General features: G+C 50.2%; 1 pseudogene across 1 annotated transcript; it reads left to right on the top strand.

Annotated features, from left to right (window-relative positions):
• Positions 1 to 307: 307 nt before the first annotated feature.
• LOC118542798 (cell adhesion molecule CEACAM6-like) lies at positions 308 to 13,509 on the top strand (annotated as a pseudogene). Its single transcript, XR_013444091.1, has 10 exons — positions 308 to 545; positions 1,350 to 1,709; positions 3,537 to 3,815; positions 4,210 to 4,472; positions 7,469 to 7,748; positions 8,712 to 8,832; positions 9,775 to 9,827; positions 10,152 to 10,183; positions 10,666 to 10,707; positions 10,972 to 13,509. The product of XR_013444091.1 is annotated as a cell adhesion molecule CEACAM6-like (transcript).
• Positions 13,510 to 13,790: the final 281 nt, after the last annotated feature.

Below are 13,790 nucleotides of genomic sequence, written 5' to 3'. Positions count from 1 at the left end.
CATCCCTGTGACATGTTCCTGAGGCAGCCCCCAGGCTCCTGCTCTGAAGGGAAAGCCACACGGGGAGGAGAGAGGGCTGTGGGGGCGCTGATCCTGCACCTTGACCCCGAGCTGTGGGGGTCACCAGACCCCAACGCCACAGGCTTGTGTTTGTCCAAACAAGGGCGTGTGCGCGCTCTCGCATATGGTGGGAAACCACAGCTGAAGACGGAGAGGCCTCAGCAGTTCCCAGGGAACCGCAATGTAGACAGAAATGAAAGGGAAGAAGGGGACAAGGGAGTCAGGAGGGAGGGGCGGGGCCCTGGCAGAGACCCCGCCCCCGGCCCACGTGACCCCGCCCAGCGCTCCTGCCCCCAGAGGTCGCTCAGCTCAGAGGGAGGGAGGACGGCAGAGCTGACAGGACAGGACGGCAGTGCTCCTGAGCGGTTCTGGAGCAGAAGCTCTTCCCCCAGAGGGAGGGACGGACCGGGCAGCAGGCACCATGGAGCCCCCGTCGGCCCCTCCTCGAGGAGGACGCGTCCCCTGGCAGGAGGTCCTGCTGGCAGGTGAGAGGGATGATCCCCTGCGAGGGGGCGGGAGGATGGGAGAGAGTGGCTGGCTGGGGTCTCCCGGGGAGGACAGGGCTCTGAGAGGGGACAGGGGAGCAGGGCAGGACGGGGGAGCCGGCTCAGCAGCGGGAAAATCTCATGATCTGGAAGTGGGGAGCCAAGGGCTGTTTCCCAAGTTACTCATCACTGAGGACTGAATTCTGAAAACTGGTAACAGCAACCAGGGACCCTAATCGCTGCCCCTTCCCACCGAACTGAATATTTGACAGATAAACGCCAGACTTGGAGAGCCGTGGGGCCACATTCATTGAGCCCCAGGTATTTGCAGCCTGCCCCACCCCTGGGGTACAGCACAGATCAGACGAGTCCCTGCCCTCCCCGAGCTCACTTCTATGGGGAGGAAGACAGACACACAGAGACGTCTAGAATGTGATGTCAGGTCCTGATAAGCACCAGGAAGGGAACAGAGCAGAGAAAGATCAGATCGTGAAGACAGAGGGTCTTTAGAGGAGGCGCTCAGGGCAGACCTCTCCCCAGAACCCCCTGAGTGGGAGCAGGTATCTGAGGGCAGGGAGGGAGTGAGCGACAGACATGTGAGGAAGACTGTTCTAAACAGAAGAAATTAAGTTCAGAGGCGCTGAAGTAGTGTGGTCATGCCGCTGACCTTGACCAGCAGGAGACACACACTCACACACACACCCCGAGGCTGGGGGATTAGGACCTGCTCCTTCTCCAGGGCCCCAGCTTTCCCTCCCAACACATAGGTCCAAACACTGATCCATCTCCTCCCTTCCCTCCTAGTCTCACTCTTAACCTTCTGGAACCCGCCCACCACTGCCCAAGTCACTGTGGAATCGGTGCCGCCCAGTGTTGCTGAAGGGAAGGATGTTCTTCTGCGAGTCAACAATGCGCCTGGGGATCTTCTAGGCTATAGCTGGTTCAGAGGGGAAACTGTAGAGTCGAGCCGTCAAATTATATCATATGTAGTAGATGCACAAGTAATTATCCCAGGGCCTGCACACAGCGGCAGAGAGACAATATACCCCAATGGATCCCTGCTGTTCCAGAACATCACCCTGAAGGACACAGGATACTACACCATAGAAATAGTGAAGATACATGTTCAAATTGAACAAGTAACAGGACAGCTGCGCGTATTCCGTGAGTAATTCCTCTCTCACCTCTGGTGTTGGGTGGGATGAATTCTACTTCACACACACACAGGATGGACAGGCCAAGATTTGGCCTCCATCCCCCTCTGCATTATGTCCTGTGGGGGTTCAAGCATTTAGTGCGGGACACACACAGTGGAGACAAACATCCTAAGATCAGAATTCCTCTCCCAGAATCCAGACTCTGGGACCATCTGAGAAAGACCCTGCAGGGTCCAGTCAGGACCAGGCCTGAGGGGCTTCTGGGATCCTCACCAGAGCTCAGCCCAGAAAGCCCCTGCCCAGACCCCTGTGTTGGGGCTCCTGACTGTAGTGACCCTGGGGGTCTGTGCCAGGATGGGGTTAGGGCTCCTGGGCAGAGCTGCCTGGGAGCAATGATTTCCCAGCTGCCCGAGCTGGTCACCAGCCAGGGCTCAGTCTCAAGAGCCACATCTGGGGAGGGCAGAGCCTGGTCCTTCACCTGAGACTCAGCATGGACAGCACAGACACAAGAGTCCCCAGTCCATTAGCCAACTGCTGTGGGGACTTGGGAGACACCAGTAGAAGGGCAGGACCCCAGGGAGGAACAGAGCAGAGAGACGTCCTGGCATCTCCTCCTCCACCAAGAATCAGGCCCAGGGAGCCTTCTCTTGTGGAGACAAGCGGAATAGCCGCCATCTGATTAGCCAGCGGCTATAGACCAAATTGAGGTCAGGTATTTCGGGACGTTTAAAGGGTAATTCACTAGCATGGCAAGTAGAGATCATCTACCATTATTCTTATTGCATTAAGGGGAAACTGAGGCACGGGGAGACACAGGCACTGAATCAGGGTCACACAGACTGGTGAGCAGCAGATCAGAGTTACCCAGGCTCTGTGTGCAGACACAGCCCCGTCCTCTCCTCCAGCAGAGGGAGGGATGCTGGTCTGGGCAGTGACGGCAACCGGAGGCTCACTCCATGTTTACTCTAGAACCATATGACCTGCATCAGCAATCAGAGGCAGAATGATCCGGCCGACCCTCAGGTGGCCCATCCTCACCTCCCTGTCCCGGACTTGAGATCTGATTGTTTCCTGCTGCGTTGCTGTCACTCCCACTGGGGTGTCAGGGAAAGGACTTGCCTTCTCCTCCCGACTCTGCCCCTGAAACCAGCCCAGTGTTCACATGTTAACAAACTCGGTTGCTTTTGTTAGGAGGGAAGGAGTGAACGGTGTGGGTGTCTCTCCCGCTGGAGGGCAGGGAGCCTGGTGGCCAGATCTGCTAGGATCCTGCACCCAGGACGCCTCTCTGAAGAGATGATGCATCATTCATTCCCTCACCACCCCTGCTTCCTGCTCATCCCCTCGCTCTCTGCTTGGTCACTGGACTCAGCTCTGCCATGGATGGGGTCATTGCTTCATGTCACTCATTATCAAACAGCTGGGCAGAGCTGCCGTCCAGGCCCTGGGACCTGAGTACTGGACTGACCTCTTGGCTTGATCCTGCTGTCTCTGGTGTCATTTCTGCTCAGACCCGCATCCCCAGGCTGGGCTGGCAGGTCAGTGCAGAGCCAGGAGAGGTCCGGGGCTGTCTCTGACTCTGTCCTGTGTCTTCCAGGACCAAATGCTGCTCTGTGATTGACACTGGAGACAGCCTTGCTGTCAGCACACAGAGCAGGGGCTTTACTTTCTCCTAGTGCTCAGATGCTCATGCATTTGTCCTGAGCTACACACACCTGCCTAATCTTTGGAGGCCTCAGGTTGGCTGAGGGGTGAGAGATGCCAACTCTGATTCAAGATGCCTGTGGAGGAATCACAGGTACCACCCAGGGCAATGTTCTTTCTGTTGTCTGCACAGCGGAGTTACCCAAACCCAACATCACAAGCAACAACTCCGACCCCGTGGAGAATGTGGATTCTGTTGTACTAACGTGTGAACCTCAGACTCAGAGCACAAGCTACCTGTGGTCAGTAAACAATGAGAGCCTCCCGGCCAGCACCAGGCTGCAGCTGTCCCTGGACAACAGGACTCTCACTATACATGGTGTCACAAGGAATGACACAGGACCCTATGAGTGTGAAACTCGGAACCCAGTGAGTGCCAGTCATAGTGACCCATTCACCCTGAATGTTCTCTGTGAGTAACTTCCCTTCCTACCTGGCCCGGGCTGCCAGCCCAAATCCACATGCCGGGGGCCAGGCCACATCCATCCTTCTGGGGTCCGAGTCCATGACTCTCAGCTGGACCCCCAGGCTGGCCATGGCTTCTTGTCCCAGGCAAACCTGGGCAGGCCCAGCCTAAGCCAAGACTGGGAGGGATGGACTGTTTCCCCCTGAGAGGGTCACCAGCCTGTGAGGAGACACAGGTGAATGTCTCAGACCCAGGCTCAGTGAACACAGGGGTCCTCTACTGGATCTTTTTAAAATGAGGTTGGGACCCAGCTCAGAGGGACACTGTGGCCCTAATACACACCAGGAGCTTCCCCTTCCCTCAGATTACATCACCTGTGCCTTTATTCTGTTTGCTCCAGATGGCCCGGACGCCCCCACCATTTCCCCCTCAGACTCCTTTTACCATCCAGGGGCCAACCTCAGTCTCTCCTGCCACGCAACCTCTAACCTGCCCGCACAGTATTCTTGGCTTAATAATGGGAGGCCCCAGCCACTCACACAGGAGCTCTTTATCCCCAACATCACTGTGAATGATGGTGGATCCTATACCTGCCTCACCTATAACTCTGGCACTTGCCTCAATAAGACCACAGTCAAGACTATCACAGTCTCTGATAAGTGGGTCCCTGGAGCATCTGCATGGATCGCTGTGGTGAAGGTCTGTCTGGCTTTCAGAAAAGAGCCTAGAAGTTATTGGCATTTGCTTATGTCACAAACAAATCCCAAATCTGTCCCTGAACTCTCCCATTACATGTCTGCAGACGCTACCTCCCTGATTTCTCATGGCAGACCTTGGGTCTAGCCTGGAATGTGGGAGAGGGTTCTCAGTCCAGAATACCCCATGCATAAAAGGGGGCTTTGCAAATAGGGAGGAAAGAAGGGTCCAGAAGGTCAAGTTGCTTTTTGTTGTTGAATTGCAGAAGGGCTTTATATCTTCTGGGTATTAATCTCTTACCAGATAGGATTTGCAAATGTTTCCTTCCATTCTGTGGGTTGCCCTCACTTTTTTTTTTTTTTTTAGTGAACTTTAGTTGACACACAATGTGACATTAGTTTCAGGTGTACAACATAGTGATTGGACAACTCTATGTGTTATGCTCTCCTTGACACAATGTAGCTCCCATCCATCACCATGCAGCCCGATCAAAATACCATTGACTATATTTCCTATGCTGTGCATTTCATCCCTATATCCTGTTCATTCCAAAACTAGTGCTACCACTTTCCGGAATGTGTCGTTTGATGCACAGAAGTTTTCCATTTTGATGTAATCCAATCCATCTACTTTTTCTTTTATTATCTTTGCTTTGGGTGTCATATCTATGAAATCATTGGGAAATGCACTCTCAATTAGTTTTTCCTCTACGTTTTCTTCTAAGACTTTGACAGTTTTGACTCTTTTTTTTTTTCTTAAAGATTTTATTTATTTATTTGACAGAGAGACAGCAAGAGAGGGAACACAAGCAGGGGGAGTGGGAGAGGGAGAAGCAGGCCTCCCTTGGAGCAGGGAGTCCAATGCAGGGCCCGATCCCAGGACCCTGGGATCATGACCTGAGCCGAAGGCAGACGCCCAACGACTGAGCCTCCCAGGCACCCCAGTTTTGACTCTTATGTTTAGATTTATCTATTTTACATTAATATTTGTGCATAGTGTAATTCGGGTCCAACTTCATTCATTTACATGGATATCCAATGTTCCCAACACCATTTGTTGAATAGATTTTTTTCTCCATCAAATGGTCATGACAACCTTCTTGAAAGTCATTGGGCCACGTATGCCAGGGTTTGTTTCTGGGGTGCCTATTTTATTCCATTGGTGTCTATGTCTGTCTTTATACCAGACCCCCGTTATTTTGGATACTGTAGCTTTGCAGTCAGGAAGTAGGAGTCCTCCAACTTTGTTCTTTTTCGAAATAAGTTTAGCTCTTTGAGGCCCCTGAGATTCCATGTGAATTTTGGAAATTCCTATTTCTGCAAAATATTTCCTTCAGAATTTGATAGGGAGGCACCTGGCTGGCTCCGTCAGTGGAGCATGCAAATCCTTATCTCGATGTTGTGGGTTTCAGCCCCACATTGGGTATAGAGATTACTTAAAACTAAAATCTTAAGAAAAAGTATTTGATAGGGATTACATTGAATCTGTCAATCTCTTTGGGTAATAGTGTCATCTTAAGAATGTTAAGTCTCATTATCCATGAACATGGGATGTCTTTCCATTGATTTGTGTCCTCTGTAATTTATTTCAGCAATGTTTTACAGATGGCCATATACAGTCTATTGGCTCACTAATTCCTAAGTATTTGATTCTTTTTTCCTAAGTATTTTTTAAAAAGATTTTATTTATTTATTTGACAGAGAGAGAGACAGTGAGAGAGGGAACACAAGCAGGGGGAGCAGGAAAGGGAGAAGCAGGCTTCCCGCTGAGCAGGGCCGATGTGGGGCTCGATCCCAGGACCCTGGGACCATGACCTGAGCTGAAGGCAGACGCTTAATGACTGAGCCACCCAGGGGCCCCTTTCCTAAATATTTTATTCTTTTTAATGTTATTGCAAATAGAATTGTTTTCCTAATTTCTTTTTTGGGTACCTCACTGCTAGTGTTAGGAACACAGTGATTTTTGTATGTTGATTTTGTAGCCTATAAATTTGTTGAAATTTTTTATTCTACAGTATTTTTTGTGGAATCTTTAGGGTTTTGTACATAAAATTTCATGTCATCTGCAGACATAATTGTACTTATTTTTTTAATTTGATTGCATTGTGGTTTTTTTCCTCCTAATTATTTTTGCCTAGACTTCTGTACTGTGTTGAATACGGGTGGTGAAAATGGCATGTTTATCTTCTACCTGATCTTCGAGGAAAGGCTTTCACTGTTTCACCATGGAGTGTGATGCTAGCTGTGGGTGTTTCCTATAAGTCCTTTATTATGTTCAGTAGTTTCCTTCTATTTGTAAGGGAGCCAGTATTCTGTATACAGTAACCACTTTTCTACAGAAGTTTTTCACCATGAGAGTCAAGCCACAGATCTGGAAGTAAAAGTCTTCTTCAGAGTGAGAAATCCTATAGATTGAACTCTTTGATTCCTAAAGTTATGAAGACGGGGCACACGGCTCTCCAGTCCCTAGTAAATATAAGAGTGTAAATGCCTTCCCTACTTTATGTGAAGCTGCCTTGGACACAGAGATAGAAGGGCTATGAGTTTTCTTTCCCTAACATACATGGAAAGGTATATAAGAAATGAGGCCTGATCTTTTAAAGTCACAAAAGTTCAAGAAAATCACACAGAAGTCCATGGGAAAGAATTTCCCCTGATAATGATGTTGCTGGCCACGTGGGCTAAGAGGTTCCTGGTGCTGATACTACAGTGATGTCCAGGCAGAGCAGACACATGACTGAGGGTCAGAGGGGTAGGAATAGCCCTCTCCTTCCAGATCGTCAAAGACATTCATCCTTCTGCTGACAGCAGGGCCATCCTCTGGGGCATCTTTACAGAGCTCATTGGGGCCCTCGGAGTGGCTGGCATCTCAGAAGAAGGAGTGTGGACCCAGGCCTCAAGCCCATTCTCATACCACAGTGTTACCTGTGTTTCCCCATATTTCGCCTGTGTTTCTCTACAGAGCCAGTGGCCCAGCCCTCCATCCAGGTCAGCAATGCTATAGTCACAGAACATAAGGACTCTGTGGTCCTGACCTGCTCCACAAATAATCCTGGGGTCTCCATCCAGTGGTTTTCCATGACCAGAATCTAAAGTTCATGGAGAGGATGAGCTGTCCCCAGACAACTGCACCCTCACCATAGACCCTTCCCTGTCAGGAAGGAGGATGCCGGGAATTAGCAGTGTGAGGTCTCCAACCTAGTCAGATGCAGCAAAAGTGATGCTGTCAGGCTGGACATGAGCTGTTAGTGACCCTTGACCTCTCCCCCTTCCTCCCTGTACATTTCGCTGGCAGGGGGTATGAAATGGATGCAGACCTGCAGGAGGTGAGAGCCACCTTCAGAGCCCCTAGGGCTATGTGGATAAAATTCCCTGGAATTAGATGAATCTTGTTAACATCTTGGTTTTGATATTACCAACTTTTGGACCTCGGGCAAGATGCTTAACCTCCTGAACCTCAGTTTCCTCATCTCTAAAACTGGAAAGAACAGCTGGATCTTAGGACTGTTGTGAGGGTTGTTAATATGAATTCATGAGATGAAATCTTGAGACAGCATCATACACAGATTCGGGCTCAATCAAACTTAGCAGCTATTGTTCTTTTGTTATTAGCGTTTTTGTTACTAGCTGTAATGTCTCAGGGAATTGGGATTAAGTGTTGTCTGATCACGTTCCAGCTCTCTGACCCCCACTGATTTACTGAAGCCCTTTACAAACTTGGATGCTCATTTTGCACAGTGGAGATGACACCTACCCCCTCATGGGCAGGGAAGCAGCAGATGAGATAAACATAAAGCATTTCCCACGTGCCTGGCACAGAGCAGAGCTTGAAAGTAGTCAGCTGATGTTATTCTCTTTAATCAGTGAAGAGTGGACAGTTAAGGACTTCCCTCTAAGATCATCAGTGATAACGGAACAGAAGACACAAGGGAAGAGGCATAATGTGAAAGGAAAATAAACAGGATGCCAGCACTGGCACCAGAGTAGGGGGAAAATGTGAACATTAAAGCAAGTCCAGGGTTTCACTGTGAGGAAGGGAAATGATGCAGTGGCCGAGGGGATGGGACACTGTGGTGACAACACACACACCACCCAGACCTCAGTGGCCTTTCCTTCCTCCCTAACCAGGCCCTTCCCCCACAGCACTTCCTGGTTTCCCCAGATTTGACTTGAGACTCATACCCTTCCCTTTTTCTTTTTCTTTCAGATGGAAGAAGCACCACAGGCCTCCCTGTGGGGTCCATCATTGGCATTGCAGTCGGGGTCCTGGTCGGACTGGCACTGGGAGCCACTCTGGGGTGTCTCCTGCTCCGCACAAGGACTGGAAGGTACACACTGATCCTGTCCCCCAGCTGACCCTGGGCCAGGAGGGGTCCCATCCTGACCTAGGATTCTGGACTGGCTCCTCCATGCCTCCCAACTGCCCCCAGATTTTCCCTCTCATTCCCTCTGGCTCCTTCCTCACCAGCTGCTGACCGGGGTGCTTCCTTCACAGCTTCCTCGGTTATAAATTAGGGACAATTAAGGAAACGCCCCTCGTGGTTTTCGTGGTTCACGTGGCAAACCTACAGTGGTGCTGACAGGACTAAGTGCTCAGTAAACAGCACCTCCCGTGGTTTATTTAAGTCTACACACCCTGTGAGAGGGATTTGCAGCCTCAGGATCTGAGGGTGGTCCTGGTCAAGGTCACACAATGGAGAGTAGAAGAGCCTGACAGGTCAGGTGAGTTCATCCCCCAAATGGCAGATGTGGGAACCATAGCCCCTGCTGTGTGAGAGCAGAGAACCTGGGCTCGGCCGGGGGGAGGTACTGGGATGTCCTTTATGCCTCCTGTCCAGGCAGATGGAGATAAAATATGGTCTGCTATCATATTTCAACATCTCCTGGCCTGAGGGGGCAAGAGTCTGGCCACAGCAGGGACACCACATTCAGGGATCCAGCATACCTGGGGCCCCCCAAGTGTCCTGCACATGAAGCTGCAGCCTTGACCCTTCTCTAGGTCAAACCTTCATGTTTGATTCCTTTCCTGGGTCCTCCATCCCTTTTCAGGACACTTTCTCCTAGATGCCCATCAGCCTGTGGGTCTTCACCTCTGGGCTCCAAAAGCCTTTTCTTATCCCCTCTCCTGGGCCTGTCCTCTCCTAAACAACACTAGTGAGAGAGGGGGTCTCTAACCCCTGCCTGGAATGAGGATCCTGCTTGTCCCTGCTCTGACACCAAAGCTGTGACGTCTCCGTGCACCCCTCACATGTAAGCCTGATCTTTCCTAGGGCCAGTGGCTGGTGTGATCTCAGAGAGCTCTGTTGCCCAGCATCCACCCCCCGTGAGTATATCTTCAGCCCGATGGGACTGTGAGTCCTGTAGTCCTGCCCCAGTGTCCACTCCTGCCAGGCACCCCCCTGAAGCCTCTGATCCTTTCTCTGGGGCTTTAACACAGGGGACCTCAACGGACTATACTCCCTCACCTGTGGAATTTGGATCATAAGTCAGCACCTTGCCCTCATTGAACCCTAACATGGCCAGTGGGTCTGTCCCTGGCAGGTGCTCCTGCTTCCCTGTTCTCTGAGAGCTGAGGACCTGTCCCCTCCTGGAGGGTGGCCCCAAGCTTCTTCACAGCCCTGGTGCTAACTCCTGTCTCTGTCCCCAGGCCATGGTCCAGCCTGCAGCTCCACATCCCCGGTAAGCCCGCCCCCTCCACCACTCTAACCACTGGGGTCCAGACTGTGCAGACTCAAGGTAGGGCAACCAATCAATTCAGCAGCACAGAGCAGACCTTGCTTCCCCCAGAGTAGCCAGGACAAGGCAAGCCCTGTTCTGGCCAGGAGTGGACCCTCTTCAGGGGCAGGACCACCCCCCAGCATGTCCTGAGTTGTCCTTGGGCAAGATGCTTAACCTCCTGAACCTCAGTTTCCTGAACCTGCTCCCCTGAGCTGGCCAAAGGAGAACCCTGGAGTCCAGCCAGGGGCAGGGTGGGCACTGGGAGCACCAGCCAGGGGTCCTGGGCTAACAGGAATGGGGCAGGGGGTGCAGTGGGCAGTGGTCAGGGACTGGAGTATGGGTCAGCAGGCTTGGAGAAGGCATTTCAAGAGGCAGAACCGGTCACTCCCGTAGAGAAATGACCCTCCCTCTCTGACTACCAACACCCATTCTCTCCTGTTTAGGACTCCCTGCCCAGCTCCACCACAGCCGTTCCCATCTACCAGGTGAGTGTGGGCAATGACTGTTCTGGTCCCCGAAGCCCAAGGGGGCCGAAGATCTGCACCCATCTTGCCCCTGGCTGTGTTTTCAGGTTCAGGAAACAGGAGAGCAAGGGGGACAGGGCATTGTGGGAGGAAGGAGGGGCCTGGGGCAGACACCTGCCACACAGCCAGGCTCCCAGAGAGCAGCTCAGGTGGGCCTAGAACCTGAAAGTCACCCAGATATGTTCTAAGAAGGTGACAGGGTCTCAGAGGCCTCTTCTTTTACAGGAATTACAACACCCTGACACAAACGTTTACTGCCAGATCAACCACAAAGCAGAAATGGCTTCTTAGTTTCCCTTGGAAACTGCTTCTTCCAGGGCCCTCCTGAGATCCAGGACCCTGGGTTGGTTCAGGATCCACAGCCTGAGCCAGAGAACCATTTCTAAGCGCTGAGGATACTCAGGGACATGGACCAAGGGTCGGTTACTTCACCATCCTTCACTACAAAGTGCTGGTGGGCAGCCTGGACTTGGTCATCTGACTGTGCAGTCACTTCCTGCAGTGATGTCCACAACACCCTCCCTGCCCTGAGGGATGGAGACAGAGGCCAGTGCACACTCCCTGCAGCCCTCTCCACCTCTTCCTTGTTCGTAATGCTCCTTGTTAAGAATGGAAAGTGTGTGGACAGAACCAGATCAAGGCTCCCAAGCCAGAGGAATAGCTGGGAGTCATCAGCACCACGGACAGTGTCCCAGCCAAGCTCCTCCCAGGAGTTGAGAGGGGAGGAGGCAATGACGGACTGCTGGAGAGGCTTCCCATTTCTATTCTACAGAAGATAGATGCAATGAAGCAGAATGCTACTACAAGGACAACCCGATTCTGCTCTAATCTATCCATGGAAAACCCTTTGCACATGTCTGGATGTTACTTGTTGGCATATCTATTACTGCTCCCTGCATGGCTGATTGCTGCCCCCAGAGGGTGGCCTCAGGAGGTTGAGAGTCCACTCCAGCCTCTTGGGGGAACCCCCTGACCCCTGAGAGTCAGGCCCCTCTCTTCTTGACAATAAGCAAGGAATGTTTCATGATTAACTTCGGACCCTTGGTGCCTGACCTTGGAAACACACCCATTACCCAGCCTGGAGCACCCCTGAGCACAGCATCCTGTTTCCCAAGCCCCAGCTGAGCCCCCCAGGCAGCAGGGCAGAGCAGAACCCTGGGCTATTCTCCCAGCTGCTCCCTGCTGAGCCCTGTGCCTGGCGTCAGAGTCCTTTGCCATCTACCTGCCCTTCCCAGCAGAGCAGACATTCAACCCAGGGGACAAATGGGGCCCTAAGATCTCCCAGGATACAATCCAATATCTGAGGGTTCCTGCATCTGCCTGTGACCCCTCAGAGGAAGAGAAAAGACTAGGGCCCTCACAGTCACCCCCATCTTCCTATTTCCCATCCACATCCCACCCACACAACCAACTTGGATGCTACGGACCCAGCCCTGCCCTTCCATGGGGCTCAGGTCCATTCTGTCCACGCATAGTGACCAACATGAGAGTCACCTGGGTGCTTTATCTTTACTATTTCTTTCTTTCTGCTTTTAGCTGGGTTCACTTTGCTCTTATTTTCCTAGTTAATGTGGTAGGAACTTAGATTATTGAGATATTTCCTCTCTTGTAATGTAAGCATTCCATGATACAAATTCTACTCTCAGCACAGCATAAGTAGCATCCCACAAATGGTGGATATTTTTTAAGTGTATTTAATATAATTCTTTGTATTTTTAAAATTTCCCTTGAGACTTTCATTTTGACTCATTGATTATTTACAAATATGTAGCTTGCTTTCCAATGTTTCAAAGAATTTTCTGTCTTTCTTTTGCTGATTTCTACTTTGATTACTATTTTCAGAGAAAATAGTAATTTAATAACTAATAAAATTGTAATAGTAATAACCAATTTAAATTTGGTATGGGTGCCTCTCTGGCTTGGTGGGTGGAGCCTGTGACTCTTGATCTCAGGGTCGTGATTTCGAGCCCCACATTGGGGGTAGACTTTACTTCAAAACAAAGTAAATTTGGTTAGCTTTCAGGTATGACAGCAAACATTAAGCAACAGAGAAGGATGAATTGGACATCTTTTCCTTGGCTATTCTTTAATAGCAGAACAGCTGGCAACAAATTCTCATATTCTTCCTTCATCAGAAGATTTCCTTAGTTCCCCTTTCCAGATCAGGATTTGTGGTCGACTTGAAAAACCTGCCACTTCCTTCTGGCTTCCACGCTGTCAGATACAAAACCATCACTTAAATCAGCATTTCGTAATATGTAATGGGTTGTTTCTCTGACTATTCTTAAAGATTTTTTTTCTCTTGTCCTTCATTTTCAGAAGTTTGCAATGTGTCTTAGAGTGACTGCTTATTGTGCTCGGGGTTCCCTCAGCTTCTTGGACCATTACTTCTTCAGGTACTTTTTTCAGTCCATACTTTTTCCCTATTTCTTGTATCCAGTGGCGTCAATGTTAGTTCTTCTTTTTTAAAGATTTATTTATTTATTTGAGAGAGAGAGCGTGCTTGCAGTTGAGGAGAGAGGCAGAGGGAGAGGGAGGGAGAGAATCCTCAAGCAGACTCCCTGCTGAGCGCCCAGATACCACAAGTCTGGGAGTATCGGCAGACTCCAGAAACTGGAGAAGGCAAGAAAATTGATCCAACCCTAGAACCTGCAGAAAGGAATGTGGCCCCGCCAATATCTTTATTTTAGCCCAGTAATACCCATGCTGGACTTCTGACCTCCAGAACTGTAAGATAATAAATGTCTGTTGCTTTTAAGCAAACTTGTTTGTGGAATATGTTACAGAGGTAATAGGAAGCTAACACAGACTTCATATTACATTATATTGTTGTACTAATATCAAATGGGGGAGCTTGATAATCATACTGTGGATATATAGGAGAAAATCCTGGTTCTGATGAGATATGGGCTGAAGTAGTGAGGGTGAAATATTATGATCCCTATAACTATCAAGTGATACATCAAAAAATCATATATACATAATGAAAAAGATTTGTGTGCATGCACATGCATATATTTTCCTTTATACAGATAGAATACAAA

The sequence above is a fragment of the Halichoerus grypus genome, chromosome 15, assembly GCF_964656455.1.
Source record: "Halichoerus grypus chromosome 15, mHalGry1.hap1.1, whole genome shotgun sequence".
In the NCBI taxonomy this organism is placed as follows: domain Eukaryota; kingdom Metazoa; phylum Chordata; class Mammalia; order Carnivora; family Phocidae; genus Halichoerus; species Halichoerus grypus.
The sequence above is the reverse complement of the archived record's forward strand: the minus strand, read 5'-3'. Positions and strand labels throughout refer to the sequence as shown.